The 17,595-nt window shown below is 31.5% G+C and overlaps 1 protein-coding gene and 1 long non-coding RNA gene across 3 annotated transcripts in view; one reads left to right on the top strand and one right to left on the bottom strand.

Moving 5' to 3' along the window:
• The window catches only part of Dgk (diacyl glycerol kinase 1), a 911,622-nt gene that overhangs the window by 257,451 nt on the left and 636,576 nt on the right, over positions 1 to 17,595 (bottom strand). The window lies entirely within an intron of this gene.
• On the top strand, positions 10,553 to 16,522 carry LOC146998338 (uncharacterized). Its single transcript, XR_015040065.1, has 4 exons — positions 10,553 to 10,701; positions 11,778 to 11,887; positions 14,007 to 14,049; positions 16,178 to 16,522. It is a non-coding gene; the product is annotated as an uncharacterized LOC146998338 (long non-coding RNA).

Raw genomic sequence — 17,595 nt, 5'->3', positions numbered from 1 at the left:
TTATAACAGATTTTGTTTTTCCTCAAATGAAAAAGTGGAGCTAACGTAATACATTTTATTACCAATTTAATTAGACCTTACTTTGAAAAATATGTTATACTTTAATAGTAAAAAAATAACCTCTGAAAAATTCATTTTTTTCGCTACGTTTTGGCTCCTTTATACGAAGTAAAGGAAATATTGCAATCGCGAAAAATTTCGAGTATCATATTTCAACGAAAATATACATTTCAAACGCTCTCGAAACCATTTGAAAGGTGTTATGCGTGACATCTGCACGTACGAACAGGATAAAAGACTTTATGTTTTTCCAAAAATGATTGTAAAATGGATTTAACTCTCCGAGCGTTACGGATTTAGCCCTGAAATTTCAAAGTTCCTGAAAATGTCATGAATAAATGGTATTTTCTTGGACTACTCTCTCACATTGTACCTTGATACCTTTTCTTCCAATATACATCCAAGCCAAAATCGAATACATTAAAAGCCAGAAAAAATTTTCATGTGTAATGAATAAGGACGGCAACCTTCTATACGGAATTTTCCTTCCGTAAAGTTGAGAGGGAAATGGATTCAAAAGAGAATTTTTCCTGTATCTCGCATAACTCAAGAACGAGTAGTTGTAGAACGTTCAAATTTTGCATATGGAACTGCAATAACATGTAGTTGAGCACCTCCCTTTTTTATTGCAATTGGCTGCACCAATCATATATATATATATATATTTATATATTCCAACTCTATTACCTGGCTCGGTGTGCATAGATTTTCCCCCTTATATCTTGGTAAATTGTGAATATTTTGCTTTAAAAGTGATTGAATAATGAGGTTTTTATGTCTTTAGTGAATCTGCATGCAATAGTTGTAGAATTATCAACAGGCGAGTTAAGCCTAACAAACTGCCCTTTGTTTACATTAAAACTCTTAGTAGAATAGTGAATTAAGCCAGTTTCTGCACTTTCAATGCCTTTTTGTCAAGTGGAGCCACAAGTAAACGTTCAGTTTTGCGCACCGAAGAATCTGCCTTCCTGCACGCTGCTGAATTGCTTGTTTTTTCGTAAAAACTGATTTTAATTGTAATTTTTTTTTAACTGTATTTGGTGTCTTATGTCTTTCTGTAGTTTGCAGTTTTTAAGAAGATGTTTTCAGTTTTTATGTACTTTTGCTTTGCCGTGAAGTGAGAACTGAATTAATTGAATGAGAAATATGTCTCAAATGGAATTCGAGGAAATAAGTTAAAACGCCGGAAACAATGTGTATAATTTAACAGGCCATACAAGGAACTTATGCGGTGTCCACATCAGATTTCTTAACTATCCATGTTGTTAGAGCACTTAAATGACATGATTAATCGAAAGATCCGGGTATATTCTCAACACCAGTATTTTTCAATGTGAATCCAGTCTTCTACCACAATTTGCATTTTTTAAGATGAAAAGTTCATTTTCCAGGAATTTCGTACATATTCTTTTTAAATTTTTATTTATTTATTTATTTATTTGTATCCATGCAACAACATGCAGAAGTATTCATTTCTGTCTGTGGTAGCTTGATAAAACACTGCTTTAGCGTATCTGGTGTGATGCACTGGTAAGGTATTTCAGTCGTTCATTTGTATTATCATGAATCTAGCATAAATGATCAATATCTGACGGATCTAGCATAAATTTCTTTTTGATCTTATTATGCCGTCATGTTAGAGCAATTTTTACAAAGTTCGTGTATTTCGTTCCAGTCATAGATGAACCCTTTGTGAAATTTAATTTGCTAAGATAATTTACAGAAGGGAGAAGTTTTGTAAGCTCTAACCATAACCGAAACTTAAATACTTAAATTAACGTATTAACGTAAAAAATACATATAAGGCTGCTAAAAATTAATTTTATTAATTATTAGCGGAAGTACCCGATGCCAGTTAAGTTAGATTGGGAGTAATGTACCTATCAACAGAGAGAACGATACCGCTGTAATCCTTCTGTATTAACGATGCAAAAATTACGATTCAAATTCGTACATTTTCAGGCTGATACGATATGGAACCCACATAAAAATTTTCGATAGACGAATAAGCTAATTCTCTCTCATTATACCAGCAACAACGGCACGCTATTTGTAATGATCTCAGTCCATCCAATATCACCTATATTTGATTTTAGTCGATTAAATGTGGTAAAAAATTTATCGTAATTGACAGAATAACGCGAACAAAGAAACAAACGCACAAACAGGCGTTCATCTTTATATGCATAGATTTTGAAAAACTTAACAAATTGTTGATTAATTAAATTTCCCAAATCCTAGACTTTCTACGATTTGGAAGCGAGCAGTAGCAACAGTTTTTGAAATAAAGTATTTTTATCTCCATCGCGCGGGACTGTTGCCACTAGCAAAAATAAATGTAAAAATGAGCGCTTTCAGAGTTTTTAATTAATATCTCGGCTCATTAAAGCCGTAAGAAGTTGGGAATAGTTGAAATGGCTTTGAAAGACTTTTTGGAATCTGGAATAATGTATTTAGTGTTTGGCAATGCTGTTTTTATTTCATTGTAAAACTTAGAAATTTTTATTAAAGAACTCTACGATTTGAAAGGGAGCAGTGGCAACAATTCTCGAAATAAAGCACATTTTTATCTCCAGAGCGCGAGACAGTTGCCACTCGGAAAAATGAGGGCGAAAATTAGCGTTTTCAACTTTTTAATCAATATCTCTGATTTTAGCTTTTTTTTTTTTTTTTTTTTTGGAAAAAAGTGGACGTGGACCTTTCCCGGAACCCAGAAAAGAATTATAGAAAGTATTTGACGATAGTAGTGACTGAGTTAATCGTGAACAAACACACAGACATTCTTCTTTATATATATATATAGATAAAACTACGAGACACTAACAAGAATATGCTCTCGTGAAAATGTTTTGTCAAATTTCTAAATTAATTTCTACATTTCTATTCATAAGCTGTCAAATGTAAAGACGCATTGCGAATAATGATATAAAAGTGTTATGACTGCGCATAATACGTTTCCAACTAGTATGTGACAGTGAAGTTCTTTTTCATTCCATACTGAGATAGAATTCATCTTCACGCGCTTACTGAAATAAAGAAAGAAATATGATATGGACACCACATGACTTCCTTGCACGGCCTTTCAAATTATACACATTTTTTGCTGCATTTCATTTAAATTTATTTCCCCGAATTTCATTAGAGAATATTTCTTATTCAATTTATTCAGTTCTCAGTCCGCGGTAAGGCAAAAATTCATAAAAACTTAAAAACACCTTCGGTAATTAAAAATTAAATAATAAAAAAAAAAAATCTGAAATGTTTCAGATTTTAAATTACGTCCAAAGGGGCGTTTTTTAACATTTTGTGTGTTACCTTTCTTTATTAAATATCATGTTCCTCGCACTTAAACCATAAAATCCAGTGCAACAGCAATATCGCAAAATAGTTTTAAAACGAGCATATCTTTAGAATTTCCGATACAGAGACTCACGCGCTGGAGATAAAAATGTTTTTTCTGCACAACGTTGCCATTGCTCGCTTTGAAATCCTTGAGTTTGTTAATCAAAAATTCGTCAAAGTTTTAAAAAATAGGAAATCGATCATAAAACAAATTTCAAATTTCAAATTTGGTCTTCCACATGCTCATATTCGTTGGAGGATTACGTTATTCAAAATTCGATGACTCTATGTACCGTTATTTTATGACAATGTGAGAAATATACATACATTTACGCAGATTTTCATTATTTAATTTCTTCAAATATAATGGAGGACTCTAACATTTTATGGCAACAGTTTGAAAAGTGAACCGACATTTATCCGTCCGACGCAAAATGCCAAAACGAAACTAATAGTCCTTCGGGATTCAAATCCCTTTGGACTAAAAATATAGAAAAACAAAAACCACCAAATACAGTTAAAACAGTTTAAAAAACAATTTTTACAATTAAAATTACTGTTTCTACGCAAAAGCAAGCAATTCGGCCAGCGGCTAAGAAGGCAGACTTTTCGCAGCAAAAATCTGAAAGACTGCTTTTGGTCCCACCCGGTAGAAAGACACTAAAGATACAGAAACGGACTTAATTCACTATTCTGCTAAGTTTCAAATGCAAAGAAATGGCTGTTCCACTAGGTTTGGATAATCCTACAAGTATTGCATGCATATTAACTAAAGTCATAAAAACCGCAACCGGAAGATAACAACAACCTAATTCAGTTTAAAATACACAGTTTACCAACATATAAGAATAAAAAAACTGAGCTCACTAAGCCAAATAACACAGCGAACATAATATTGTGCGGTCGATTGTAACCAAAACGAGAGTTGCATAGCTACATCTTGTAGCAGTCTCTAATACAAAATTTCAACGTTCTTAGGCTACGTGTTTTTGAGTTATGCGAAATACATACGTACAGACGACACGAATAATCTCTTTTGAATCCATTTTAAAATCCGTTTTGTGAAAAAGCGATCTTTATTCTGTCCATAGTAACAGATGTCGCGCATAAATATCGTTCATATGGATTCGAGAGCGGTCAAAATGTAGATTTTCGTTGAAATATGATCACAAAAATTTTCGAAATTACAATACTTCCTTTATTTCGTACAAGGAAGTAACTAGGTTCTTTCTAAGAAAAATCCATCTTCGACAACATTAATACTGTTGCGTGCGTACGGGTTCGTAATGAAATGAATGCACAAGTCCGATGAAAAATGAACAAAATTTATTATTATTACAACAAAATGCTTAAATTTCCTCAGATATTGGTACTGTATTACAATATCTCACAGTAGTTATCTTTTACTAACGTTCAAACTTACTCAAACGTTCAAGAAAACTTAATTCAAAACAGCTAAAGGAAGCTAATCCGCGAATTCGCTACAGTCAACAAGAGCAGTTTTCTAAACAAACTCTTAAAACAACAACAACTACGAATTTTAGAGATTTTAAATTGCGCGCGAAAATTTTCTGGAACTTTCTCGAAATCAAAAAGATATATTTATTTATTTATTAAATATTAAATGCACGTGCTCTTGTATTTTTAATTTTTTTCATAATATTCGTCATGCGCTGCATTGCACAGGGAATAAAACAATTTAATTTGTAATTCTACGAGTACAAAAATTAACTATTTAAATGACAAATTCGTAACAATACATTTTCTTTAGATTTTTGAAAGCCGAAACTTATCTTAAGTAAAGACTGGAAGTACAAATTTTATGTCAAATCCCTAGAATATTCTTCTGAATTTCCAATTCCGGCAAAGAAGAATTTTTACCTTTATTTGAGGTTTGCTATCTTTATTTTCTTTTATCGTCTGCAAAAGTCATTTTAATTTTACAAGTCACAGAACCGCAGAGTGACATTTTTCAAATTCACCGGAATGAAATATTAACAATCATTAATAATTAGATTGAGTACTTTCTCACATATCTTAATTAATTGAAAACCGCCTTAAGCATTTTAAGCAAACAATGATTCTCTTGATTCAAATTACATTTAGAAAATCAACTTTTAATCCATTTAATGTAAATGAATAACAAAAGGTAAAATAAGATGGCACGAATACCCATACCATTTAATCCAAGTTTTTACTTCGTCACAAGCACAACCGATCGCTAACTTTATTAATTAATAGATAATTTAATTCTTCATCCTTTATAAGTAAAAATATTTGGAAGCGAAGAAAAAAGCTGTATTTCTTTGTTAGCCATTATGTAACTATTTTCCTTTGTGATCTGAGCTAAAAGCCTGATTAATGTTTCGTTTCTTTAATCTTGCCTTTTTTTTTTTTTTTTTTTTTGTTTGTTTGGTTGGTTGCTTGATGCTATCACTCTTTCTAGCCAGTGTGTTTTCTTCTCGAATTTTCGTTACTTTCTTCCTCAAACTTCTGCTTTTTCTCCATCACGCTACACAAGGTATTGACAGGATATGTCCAGATAAACAAAAGTTGCATTTTCTGCCTTCTCGTGGAGAGAGTTACGCAGGTGAAATAAAAAAAAAAAGAGCTGATGTGGTAGTAAGCAATTACTTAGATTTGCTATCATGGAAGCTTACGAAGCACTTCTCAAAGGACTATATCTTGTATTTCATGTATATGCCTACGGTTAAATTATGATTCCATACTACGCAACAATTACAGATAAATACTCTTTAAAACGATCGAATATTAAGTGCCCTTTATAAAATATTCAAGTCCGTAATACAATTTCTTTGCAACATAGTTTGGACACCTGGATTTGTCTATATATATAAGGAAGAATGTGTGTCTGTGTGTTTGTTTGTTCGTGAGTAACTCAGTCACTATTACAGCTATCGTCACCAAATCATCTACAATTCTTTTCCGAGTCCTAGGAAAGCTCGACGTCCACATTTTTCCAAAAAACAAAAAATATATAGCTAAAATCAGAGATATTAATTAAAAACTCTGAAAACGCTTAATTTTCGCTCTCATTTTTCCTAGTGGCAACAGTCTCAAACGCTGGAGACAAAAATCTGCATTATTTCGAGAAGTGTTGCCACTAATCGCTTTCAAATCATAGAGTTTGCTAATAAAAAATTTCTAAGCTTTACGACGAAATAAAAACAGCTTTGCGAAACATTAAATACATTATTTCGGATTTCAAAAATCCATGACGAGATATTTCGACTGTTCCCATCTTTGTACGACTTTAATTCGGTGAGATATTAATTAACAACTCTCAAAACACTGATTTTCGCACTCATTTTTCCGAGTGGCAACAGTCTCGCCCGTTTGAGATGAAGATGCTCTATTTCGAAAAGTACTGCTACGCTTTCAAATCGTAGAGTTAGTTAATAAAAAATTCCTAAGTTTTGCAAAATCTATATATACGGGTACTTCCGCTAGTAATACAATATTCATTAATGCATTTTAGTTACCTCGAACCCAAATAAAATATACGAGGGCTGTAAATTAAGTAATGGCAAAGTATAAATCAATTTTTAATGAATTTACAAGTACAATTGCATTACATTTCTTCTATGTAATCACCAGCAAAGCTTATAACCTTTTGCCAGATGTCGGGAAGCCGTTGTAGACCAGTGGCCAGGTGTTTGTTGTTGATGTGAGCACCGAGCGCCTTACTGCGTGGAGTACAGATGAAACGCCATGAAATTGGTAACCTCGGAGGGGTTCCTTCAACTTCGGAAACAGATCGAAGTCACAAGGACTCATGTCGGGTGAGTAGGGAGGGTGTTCCAGGATTTCCCACTGCCACCGCCGCAAAAGGAGAGTGACATTGATTGCGACATGGCAACAAGCGGTTTTATGCAATACGATAAGGAGATTGTTGTGCAATAAACGTGGACGTTTGCGCCGCAGAGCTGGACGCAGATGGTGCAGTAGAAATCGGCAATAGTAATCTGCGTTGACAGTTTGTCCTTCAGGTACAGCATGTGTAAGAATCACACCGTTCCAGTCGTATGCCATAATCAGCATAACCTTCACCGACTGGGTTCCTGTCGAAATTTCTGTGGCCGTGGCGAACCTTGGTGACGCCATTCATTTGATTGACGTTTTAATTCAGGCTCATAGGCTCATGCTCATGTCTCATCAAAGGCGACAATACGCTGCAGTAATGCGTATCCTTCATTCCGGTATCTCTCAAGTGGGTGCCAGCCAGTTCCATTTCTGTACTTCGGTTAGTCGGCGTGGAATCCAGCGAGAAGAAATTTTCCTCATGTTGAGAGATTTCTTCATTATGCGCCAGACCGTTTGATGACTCAGACCAACCTATAAGGATAATTCTCGGACAGTCCATCGGCGGTCTATGGTAAGGAAACCGCTCAGGATGTCAATCTTCTCTTGAGGAATGGAGGGCCGACCTGTGCGTTGCAAATCCTCAGTCTCATTCCGACCCGAACGAAATGCTTGAACCTGATGTACGTGTGAGTAACACGTGCATACGAAAATATCCCTAACATTAACTAGGAAAGCCGAAATCTTAGTTAAGATAGACATGTTACAATTAATAATCAAATTTAATAAGGAAGAGTAACAGTTGCCGGGTACATTATAACGGCTTAAGAAATTCAGAGCACAGTACAGATGCGAGTACACAAGTTTACATATCTCGGCGAAAGCAGAGACGCACACATTTGTTGAAGTAGTTCCACTTGACTGCTGGGGAAAAATCTTCTCTCTCCGTCAGCCTGTAGGTTTGCCAAACGGGTTTACTGTTTCGCCAATTGGCGCTTTTCTGTACAGTTTTTAAGTCCGTATCGCCTGTTTGGCGCTGCCGCTGCATACTCCCTCCGCAGTGTCAACGAAATGTGACATACCGATGCGGGGGTCGGATTAATTGTCCAGAACGGGTGATACAATTGTCAGAAGTTTTTTTCACACTCTTGGAAGCAACTTGAGAAGAGTCCATGGTTACAAAAGCGGGTTTCAGTCTATCTATGGAGATCGTTTGCTTAGTCCCTTTTATTTCGAGATCAAACGTTTTATCTCGTCTTTCTAGCACCTTAAATGGTCCATCATAAGGAGTTTGAAGTGGTTTTCTAACTCCGTCGTGTCGAACAAACACATATGTGGACTTGGGAAGGCGTGGATGAATGAAACATGTTCGCTGGCCGTGGCTAGAAGTCGTGGTCGGGCGGACACTGGCAAAGTGAGATTTTAAATCCTCCACAAACTGTTTGGGGGACGCATCCGGAGGTGTCGGATTGAAAAATTCTCCTGGGAGACGGATAGTCTTCCCATACACCAGTTCAGAAGTGGTTGCTCCTATGTCCTCTTTGAGAGCGGCGCGGAAACCCATCAGCAGCGTTGGAAGGGCAGCCACCCAGTCACTGGTATCGTGCGCTTTTAAGGCAGCTTTCAAAGGACGGTGGAATTCCTCGATCAGTCCATTCGCCTGTGGGTGGTACGGAGACGTCCTGATCCTCTTGATTCCCAATAATTGGGAAAGGGCTCGAAATAAGCCGCTTTCAAACTGTCGCCCTTGGTCGGTAGTAATAACAGTCGGACAACCAAATCGAGTAATCCAGTGGTCATAGAAAGCCTGTGCTACTGTGCATGCTGTTATGTCTGGTATGGGTACTGCTTCGGGCCATCTAGTAAATCTATCTATCATAGTTAGACAGTAATAATTATTTTGAGAAGGAGGTACCCAGGCAGCACGTCTCCAAAAATATACGTATAATTTTGGTGAAATAAGGGTATGGTATTTTTTGCACGTTACTTTTACGAAATTTATACGAATGAAAAAGGCTGAAGTTACTGTTAACTCTTGATCGTTATTTTCCACACGTTATTTTTACGAAAATTATACGAATCCGAATGTACTGATAAAACTACCGCCAAGATGGTATATTTTATTCGTCACTTTTACGCATATTATACGAATCCTAATGTTCTGAAAGAAACTACTGCCTTTATGGTATATTTCATTCGTCACTTTTACGGATATTATACGAAGTCTAAAAAGATTGAAAATGAAGTTTATTAATTCAAAATATTTAGTGTATTTCTGGCATTTCACTTTGTTTTCCTCGTCCACGAACATGAAAAAAGGGGCATTCATATATGAGGCTAAAATTTTTCTATAAATTTTAACATGTGAGCTAAATCTTTACGTGCATTTTTGCAAAAAATTATATTTTCTTAATTCAAACATCTTCAAAATAACTTATTTATTTTCTTATATCAAATTTGTTATTTTTATTCATATCAACACTTACATTAATTTACACAATTTAATTTCTTTTATGAAAATCCTATTACCCATTTAACTGGAATAAGCTGTATATTAAATTTGTGTACTTACTGAGTTTGGTACAATACTCTCCTTATTTTATTTAGCAAATGTGGGCAATTGAATTGGAATAAGACTAGCAAATCTTTCATGTCGAGGAATAGAATAATAAATACAGCAGAAGATGCTCGAAAACGTTTAACTTCTTGAACAATAGTTTAATGTAGACCAAAGGATCATTAATTATAATCAAAGATATACTAATATTTTTATTTAATAATAATAATAATAACTTTACGAAATTGCAAGCTGAATCCTGATATTTTACATATATTTCAGTTCCTTTAATCTTTGTTATAAAAATCATATGAGGCTAATTTTTTAAAATTTTGTTTAATGTACGGAAAAAATGATATAGCGATTTTAATAATTTTTATATGAGGAAAAAATTAATAAATAATGTAAATAAATAATTATATTATATTTTATATTTTTCCTGAAACAGTTAAAGACATTCTTAATATGGAGATCTACAGAATAAGTACAAGGGTCCAGTTAAATGAACTCAAAATTTGCATAGTTAATTTTATGCTATAAAAATTAACCGGATTTACGATTATACACTGAACATGCGCATATACAGACATTTCTATTTTTCGTAGAAAAATTTAATTATTACCTTAATACAGAGATGCTGTGAATATAAATTTATATAATGCAAAAGTAAGTTTATTTCATATGCTTATTTAGAGGCTTTCTTAATATGTTTAATTATAAAGAAAAAAAAGCGTTGCAATTCTTGTTCACTGACCAATGGCAAAGCAGACACTTTCTACTTCCGGTTGTGGCGGGATATTTGTGAAGTCAGCACTCAGCAATGGCGGTCGAAAAGAATGGTAAAGTCGCAAAGAATACTGTTTGTTCGTGGATTGGCGTTTGTGACTGAATCCATCGAAGTTACTAATTATTTGAAGAAAGTAAGTGAATATTTTATATTTTCAGTGTTTAATACTCGTACTTTTTTTCACCTATATAAAATTTTATAAATAGCGTATGTGTAGGAAATGTGATTTTCCAAGTGTTGTTCTTTTGTGTACGTGCCTAATGATTCATTTTCAGGATTTGGTACTGTTAAATTTTGCACTAGTCTGTTTCTTACTGTTTGTGTCACTCCTTTTTGTATGTGTCTCACCTTTTTATAGTTATATTATTTTTACTCAAACGTTTTAATATTTACTACTTACTAATTAAGCAGGAAATAGCTTTTAATGGAAAAAGAAAGACAATATTAACATGACTAATTGTTCAGAAATCTGTTATGGAAATGTTATCTACCTTATGCCAAAAAATAAAGCATGTAACTTTCATTTATTTATGAAATTCAAAATTTTTTATTTGCTTAGTGTTTTCCCTAAAAATAATTTAATTTCTTATTTTTGAATTTAGTTTTATAAATTTGCTTTAATATATAATCTTTAACTCAAAGATATTGTGCTATTAAAAAAGGAAACTTTATGCCATAGAAACACAGATACTTTGTTCCAAATCTGTGTTCATTTTTTTTATATATATACTGAATTTTTATGCACTTGTAATTACTGAAATATATCCTTTCATGAATAATAAGTAAGTCCTAAGTCCTTTCATGAATGCATTTCTTTTTTGTTTGTTTGATTTTGTTGTTTTAAAAGATCTGCCATAGTTAAAGAAAGAAAATAAAGTAAGAATGCTTTACTTTCAGTTTTGAATAAATTTATTACTATTTACTGCAGCTTCAAGTTTCTCTAAACATAATTTTCGAAGTCAAAACTTGATAGTTATGTTGATTATTAGACTTGCATGAAAAAATTTATTGAAAAATTAGTATTTGATCTAAAATACTTTTTAAATTATTTGAATTATATTTTACTAAATCATGTATTTTGATATAACTAGATAGTTAAAAAAATTTAAATTGTAAATGTGCAGAAATGCTTATATAAAACCAAGAAATTGTTTATATTTTTGTTGCTTTTTCCCTTGTAAATTAATTATATATATATATATATTACAGTCTGGGGAGTCGGCACCCTGCTGAATTGTAGTAAACGAGACGTCCAATCTACTAGACCATCAAAGATGCAGATTTGGATTTTCTATTTCATAGTTATTGAAATCATAATGGTATGTTTGTTTAAATTAGTACTGTTTACGAATGTGATAAAAATAAATTCTGATAAGATAAGAAATGATTTATTTTCTATTAATTATGAACTATAAATAATGTAACCAATTTTCTTCATAGTATTTACTAAACATTTTTTTTTTATAAAAGGGAGGTAGTCTTATTTATACAATTCTTGCAGAGATACCAAGAAATAAAACATTTCAGGAATTTTCACTCAGTATATCTTGATGTGTAAAATCGTGTTGTTCAATGCCATATTACTTTTTCACAGGAAAGTAATTTTATTGATCGAACATCTGCATAAATCAAACTTTTTTAAGAATGATTACAGTTTCTAAGCTAACTTAAAATTTTCAGATTTAGAAAATGTATGTTTAATGTAGCATTAGTTTTCCATGAAATATAAAAGGTTTTCAAAATGTTAAGTTGTTAGAGGGAAATAATATAAATGAGATTGTCATGATACAGTTTCAGCTGGAAATGAAACTGAATTTTCGGATAGTGAAGATTTCATTTAAGAATTCTAATAAAACTGATTAATGTAAATCCTCTGCATTTAAGAATTCTAATAAAACTGATTAATGTAAATCCTCTGCATTTAAGAATTCTAATGAAACTGAATAATGTAAATCCTATGATTCATGTAGGTATTTTTCTGCTATCAGGAGATTCAGAAATGTGTGTTTATATGCATGCATTTTTAAATGTAGGTGCTCGTGTGTGCATGTGTATATTCTTTATGTATGTATGTGTATACTTATACACATATATGCGCATACATGCATATACACATGCTTGCATATCTACAGTGGAACCCCGAGATGCAAGTTTAATTCATTCCAGCATTCAACTGGTATAGTGAATTTCTCGTATCTAGAAACAAGCTTCCCCATTGAAAATAATGGAAATTCAGTTAACCTGTTCTACCCCCCAAAAAATATCAACATTTTAATATCAAGTCAATTTTTCCTAATAAATAACACTGGTAAATAATATAACAATAGTTTAACTTTGTTACCAACATTTTAACTCATTCTCATTAATCCACACCAACAACAGCTTCTCAGCATCTAGGAGTACTTTTATGGTGCTTGGAAGCAACGATAATTCCTTGGCTACATCAGCTTTCTTAATTTCTTCCTTCTTCAGAATAGTATAGATTTTCGATGTTGAAAGGCCGCAAGTCTTCGCCAATTCCGTCACCATGCTTATGTTTATCTACGATTTCTTTCTTGATATCAACTTCCATGGCCTTCTTATTTTTCTTTGCAGCACTATCTGAGGCAACAATCTTCTTGCGAGACATCTTGAAATAATTATTTTCATGTTAAATGTCAAAACAATTAACTTGCAAGTGCACAAACACGTATATAAAAGAACACTGAGTGATCTGATGAGGGGATTCCCCGAGTTGAGCCGGATAGGGAAATGGCACCACTCATACCAACAGCCTGGCTCATTGCTCGTTACTCAAATTAATGCTCGTATTTTGCTCATACTTTCCTCATATCTCGAGGTTTCATTGTACATTTCTGAATCCCATCCTAAATAACGGAGGAGTACCTTTGCCAGTATTGCAACAGAGCTAGAATGAATTATTGTGTTAAATATGTGGAAAATGCATGCTTAAAGTACTGTTATTTTCTAAAAATATTATGTATGTCTATTTTTTACAAGAAGAAAAAATAGCTAAAAGCTTTTAATTTACTCGTATTTATTAGTCCAAAGGGGCTTTGTCCCTAAAGAACTAATGTTTTTGTTTTGCATTGGTTCACTATAAATATCTGTTTCACTTTTCAAACTGTTCCCACCAAATGTTAAGAGTCCCTAGTGTGGGATTAATACTCTCTATCTTAGTGCCCTCTATAACCTATGTTAGGGTTAACCTGTATAACCTACAAGGATTGCCAGTTTAGGCGAGATATCTAGGTAGTCATCATAATACGTACTTTATTTTTTATTATTTTAAAATTAAATTGAAAGTAATAAACTAGTTTTCAAGAATGGAGTTAAACTAGATTTACATTCAACTCTGGTTTATTGTGTTAATGATATTTTGCTGTAACAAATATGAATTTTTTGTTTAAGTATAATAATTTAAAATGTTTTTTCTAGAGAATGAAGTACTGCCACTAAGGTAAAGGTGCTAACTTGCAAGGTAATTTTCTATTCTACATTAACTCAATCTTTATGTCCTGTTACAGATATATTGGCAGAAATAATGAAAACCTGACATTCAAAAAGAAAAATAATAATGTTGAATGTAGTATATTAGATGGTTAACTGAGGTTTGGCAACTCATTAATAATCTTACACATATTGAGTATGAATAACTTTGACAATTACCGGTATTTTCAGTAGTATAAAATTAGGCAAGAAAGCAGTTTTAGCTTAGCACCGAGCTTAAATACAACTCTCTTACCAATATTGGTTTGACGAAGGTAAAATATAATTGAATTTAATAAGTTGGAAATACTGTCTGTCTTTCCATGAGTTAAAAAATAATTTCAAATAAAATTTCTTTTTTCAGTTTTTCATGTTATTTGTTTAATGTTATTGTAATCTGATTTATCATATTTAGTCACATATTCCATCCCTCTTTGCACTATAGTATATAATTCAAAGGACTTATCAGTTTCAGCAATATTTTTTTTACCAGTATACATTTTTACCAAAACTGTTTCTAAATCATATCCTGAAAAATTAAGGAGTAAAGTACACAAAGAAGGAAAATATGCAAGTAAATAATGGCATTTAGTGTTGTTTATGTGTCTAATATTTGTACTAGATTGTAAAAGTTATAAAATTCTATTAGCTTTTTTAAATTATTCTTTTTTAAATTGAGGTGCTTCTTTGCACCCAAATGGTTAAAGCCCTAGTGTGACTTTGGTACTTTGATCTTCTATTCCTAATAAATAATCCAGCTGCATTCAATTTACTCAATTTCTGCCATGTGTAAGGTAAACAATATTAGCTTTTTTTAAACATATCTTTTACAACTATTCCATCAGGTAGATTTCTTTCATATTTTGCCTTAATTGAGTTATCCTGCTAATTAAGAATTTATTAAAGTTAAGATGTTAAGTTTTTGTGTGTATAATTCATTTTAAGTATGTGCAAGCAAATGCATACATTAACAGTTACATAGAATTATGTTTTGGGTATCAAATTCAGAAATTTTGGGGCTGTTTTTAGAAGATTTATTAATGATTTATACTACATTAATATTGGTAAAAAAATTCTGTGGCTTTTATATGAGAGTATATATTTTAAAATAGCTGCATGATATGGTAGAAGTAAAAAGCTTCATGTGGATCATAAATTAATATTATGTGGCAATTTTTCATTTATTTAATAAAGAAAATATTCAAGCCACAACTGAAATTTTTTCACTGGATTATTTGCATACAAAGTTTGCAGCAAATATTTCCTGCAACAGAAGTGACAATTTTTATTTTGCCAAGACAGGAAATTTAGTTAGTGAAAGCAGTAACCATATTTTGAGATGTTAAACAGGAAGGCAAATTTTTGAATTTAAATTGATTTTTGAAGGAAGACTTCATTTAGTCTTGCTATCATTCTACGTGGCTCTTAACTTTTTTATGGTATTTATAATTTTATTGTTATTCAGCATTCTGTTTGCTTAGAATGCACATGAATGTAGACTTGAAATATTTTATATTGCAAACTGATATGCCATTGTTATCATAATTAAAGATTTTTGCTCTGATTTTGGAGGAATTTACTGATAATACTTTTGATTGTGCATTGGTTTCTGGTTTATTGAAATGTGTAAAATAGCCTGTTAATGCATATACGTATGTTAATGACATGTATATGTTTATGGAGTATTCTGTTATATGTATATAGTGTTGTGATTAGTTTTCTGCTTACTCTTTATTTAAGAAAAAGTTATCAGTAAGAAAGCGAATATTCTTTACTATATGTAGGAGTAAAATTGAAAAGGCTAATGCAATATAATTAATACAAATTTAAGTTTTTTTCTCATGTACTTAAATACAAACATAGCCATTAAAGACTTTCTCAACCTTGCAGTTCTAAACAAATCTTAAGTATTTTTTACTTGAAATTATAGGCATTGTGTAAGGTATATAATTGAAGCTTACTGTGATAGTATAAAATTAAATTTTTAATTACTAAAATGTAAATTTTTAAATATGAAATACTCAGTGCATTTTATATGCATCTTTTAATACTTCAACTATATTTAAAAACTGAAAACATCTGAAGTGTGAAATTATTACAAATTTTTCTTTCTTGTTTAGGAGCTGTTCTCAAAACATTGGGTGACAAAGAATTCACTTTTACAAAAATCGAGCAGGATATTAAAGACAGCGAACTATAGAACAAATATGGCGAAGCTGAAGTCTATGTTGAATTTTATTATTGAAAAAAATATACTCTTCAGATTTAATGTTAGTTTTTATTGTTTAACAGTAATTGCAGTTTTTGAATACCTGTAAAATAAACCTAATTCTTAAATTAATTTCATGTGTATTTCTTTTGCAAGTATTACAGTTCATAATACTTCAAACAACTTGAAATTTTATACTTGTTAATTTATGTGGGATATGTTCATAATAATTTTATAATTTAAATAACTCATTGTCATCATATGAGCATAATCTAAAATGCACAGCATTTGACAACAAATTAATAAAAAAATTAGCCAACTTCTAATTGCTTTCTTTTGTCCAGTTGCCTCTTTTTAAATCATTTAATACCATAAAGCTATTTGATAAAAAAAAAATAATTGGTATGTCCACATCAACATGCACATTTATAATGATGTTATAGAAAAAGTCACATGAGATAAATATTAAAAAATTCAATATTCCTAAACAAATTAACTTTTTGAAATTTTATCTGGTATATATAAGATAAAATAAAGAACATATTTAGGTAATTTTGAATTTGCATAATTTTATGAAATTAACAGTTACATTGTAAAAGGGAACTTTTTAAAAATACCTCAATAAAGCATTTCTTTTGTAGAGGTTAACTTTAGAGTACTGATCTAATATAAGATTTTAAACTGAGAAAGACAACAATAATAGATTACAATACATTACATACATTGCAAGATTGACTGATAAATGTAAAATTTTTACATATCATAATTATGTGTGTAATTAAAACAGAAGCTACTCGATTAACTTGCATGCAAATTAATATTTTCTTTAACATGTTTGGGATAAACTGAATTTTAATAAATAAATATGTATATATTTGTGTATTATCTGAAGATATGAATGAAATATTTGTGACATTAAACATTCATCTTCAAGGAAAATAAAGTCAACTTGGTAAACTATTGGAAAAGGTAAGTTTTATACAATTTCCTGGTCTATATTTAACAATTTTAAAATTTAGCACACTCATTCAAATAATCTAAACGTATGATGTTTTCTTTTGTGCTACATTCGTTTACTGAATTTGTTAATTAACTATATTGTACTTTAGATAGAAATTAACGTAGATATTCCTTGTATTTTACGGTATAAAAACTTATATATTTGATAATAATTGACCTAAATCTTCCCTATGTTTTCTTTGCATATACAAATGACTTTGGTAAAAATTTAGTCTGATGTCTTCTCCTCTTTACTGTGTATAAGTGCACATTTTTGGTAAAAAATTTGCATAAATCTCCAATTACCTATTTACTGCATTTTTCGTAAAA

Source organism: Stegodyphus dumicola, chromosome 3, assembly GCF_044657685.1.
Source record: "Stegodyphus dumicola isolate Sdum_Otavi_A_Nest chromosome 3, ASM4465768v1".
Classification (NCBI taxonomy): domain Eukaryota; kingdom Metazoa; phylum Arthropoda; class Arachnida; order Araneae; family Eresidae; genus Stegodyphus; species Stegodyphus dumicola.
This window is presented reverse-complemented; position numbering and strand designations above follow the sequence as displayed.